The sequence below is a fragment of the Pseudochaenichthys georgianus genome, chromosome 8 (genome assembly GCF_902827115.2).
Source record: "Pseudochaenichthys georgianus chromosome 8, fPseGeo1.2, whole genome shotgun sequence".
NCBI classification, from domain to species: Eukaryota; Metazoa; Chordata; class Actinopteri; order Perciformes; family Channichthyidae; genus Pseudochaenichthys; species Pseudochaenichthys georgianus.
In genome coordinates this window covers 5,640,317-5,642,636 of record NC_047510.2, presented here as the reverse complement: position 1 = coordinate 5,642,636, position 2,320 = coordinate 5,640,317, and the positions used below count along the sequence as shown (strand labels likewise).

The 2,320-nt window shown below is 48.8% G+C and overlaps 1 long non-coding RNA gene across 1 annotated transcript; it reads right to left on the bottom strand.

The window, feature by feature from the left end:
• Positions 1-604: 604 nt before the first annotated feature.
• LOC139434296 (uncharacterized) lies at positions 605-1,112 on the bottom strand. The gene is made up of 2 exons (XR_011643653.1): positions 758-1,112; positions 605-674 (listed from the first exon to the last, which is right to left on the bottom strand). It is a non-coding gene; the product is annotated as an uncharacterized lncRNA (long non-coding RNA).
• Positions 1,113-2,320: the final 1,208 nt, after the last annotated feature.

The following is a 2,320-nucleotide window of genomic DNA, read 5'->3' as shown; positions in this document are numbered from 1 at the left end:
GGATAAAGCAGGATTATGCGGTTCGACTAATAGTTGCTCAATTTCAATACCATAAGTCAGAACAAGGTCGAGAGTGTGATTATAGCAGTGGGTTGGTTTATTTACACTCTGACAGAAACCAATAGAATCTAATATAGAGTTAAATGCAACAGTAAGGCTATTTTTATCATCGTCAACATGAATATTAAAGTCACCTACGATAATTACTTTGTCTGTTTTAAGAACCAAAGTTGATAAAACTCAGAGAATTCTGATAAGAATTCTGAATAAGGACCTGGTGCACGATACACTGTAACAAATAAAATGTGCTGCAAAGTTTTCCAGGTCGGATGCGTAAGACTAAAAACGAGGCTTTCAAAGGAGGTATAATTTAATTTCGGTTTAGTATTGATAAGTAAACTTGAGTCAAAGATTGCTGCAACTCCACCTCCTCGGCCCGTGCCTCGAGCAATATGAGTGTTGATATGGCTGGGTGGACTGGGCTCATTTATGCTGACATATTCTTCAAAGGAAACAAGCAAGTGGTTGTGGACATGTTCAGGAAGTAAGGGTGCATCACTGTCTGCAGCACACAAGTCAAGTTTCAAATAACATCCAAACAGAGTGTGTTCCAAGTATTTTATTAAATTCAAAGTTGATGCCAGTTCAGACTTCTTCCAGGCAAGTTCAGGAACCTGAGAACAGAAAATACAATTTAGAACATTTGTAAAGCATTTCCTTACTTCATTGTAGCAATCTTTAAGTTAAACCAACTTACAGTTAGGAAGGTCAATGATGTCTGTTCTACACTGGCACCAGTTGCTGCGGCCACCTGGGCTGGTACGGGAATGGCATTGGAATTTCTCTCAAACTTCTTGGGTCAACATTCAAGTGCGAGTTTGAGTCAGTGGGCTGCACATTAGAGCCAGAAGCAACACTTCCTTGGGAAGGAATGTCCCACATGCCAGCTTTAGTTTGGAACACCCATTGCAGGGGTTTGGCCTGCTGAGGGTTTGAAGGGTGGGCGGGCTGGTAGGGCTTGGCCTGCTGGGGATTCGAAGGGTAGGCAGGAAGCTGGGGTTTGGGCTGGTACCTAGACTGCAAGGGATTTGAAGGGTAGGAAGGCTGCTGGGGTTTGGCCGGTACCTAGACTGCAGGGGATTCGAAGGGTAGGCAGGATCTGGGGTTTGGGCTGGTACCGAGACTGCAGGGGACTTGAAGGGTTGGTAGCCCGCTGGGGATTCAAAGGGTTTTCTGGCTGGTAGGGCTTGGCCTGCACATTAGAGCCAGAAGAAACACTTCCTTCGGAAGGAAAGTGCCACATGCCAGCTTTACTTTGGAGCACCCCTTGCAGGGGTTCGGCCTGATGAGGTTTGGCCTGTTGGGGATTTGAAGGGTAGGAACTCTGCTGAGGTTTTGGCCGGTACCTAGACTGCACGGGACTTGAAGGGTCGGTAGCCCGCTGGGGATTCAAAGGGTATGCTGGCTGGTAGGGCTTGGCCTGCACATTAGAGCCAGAAGAAACACTTCCTTCGGAAGGAAAGTGCCACATGCCAGCTTTACTTTGGAGCACCCCTTGCAGGGGTTCGGCCTGCTGAGGTTTGGCCTGTTGGGGATGTGAAGGGTAGGAACGCTGCTGGGGTTTTGGCTGGTACCTAGACTGCAGGGGACTTGATGGGTTGGTAGCCCGCTGGGGATTCAAAGGGTAGGCTGGCTGGTAGGGCTTGGCCTGCTGAGGATTTGAAGGCTGGTAGGGCTTGGCCTGCTGAGGATTTGAAGGCTGGTAGGGCTTGGCCTGCTGGGGTTTGGGATGGTACCAAGACTGCAGGGGATGTGAAGGGTTGGCGGCCTGCTGAGGTTTGGGCTGGTGGGGCTTAGGCTTGTAGCCGGCCTGCTGGGGCTTTGGAAGGTTTTTGGGCTTCTGGGGCTTGGAGTAGGGACCAGAGTGCATCACAATTGCAGAACTTGAAGCAATACCAGACTGAAAATAGTTTGGATTAGGGGGCAAAGGGAAAGCCCACGGGGCAGCTTTGCTTGGAAGGACACCATTTGCACTAGGGTTAGCTTGAGGTAGTTGGTTTGGCTTACGAATTATTGGTTGGCTTGGCCCGTAACTAGAAACACTTCCCTCAGGACTGTAACCATCTACTTGCCTACCATGAGAGCCCCTATAACCTCCTGCACTTGGTGCAGCAGCTGGCTTCAGAGTCTCAGATAAATCCCCATCAGCATGAAAGGGTGAATAACTACCCAAAACCCTCTCAGGCTGTGCTGAACTATCATCACTGGAAGTGGAAGCAGGTTTAAGGCTTCTTGAAAAATCAAAGTGAGGTGTAATGCC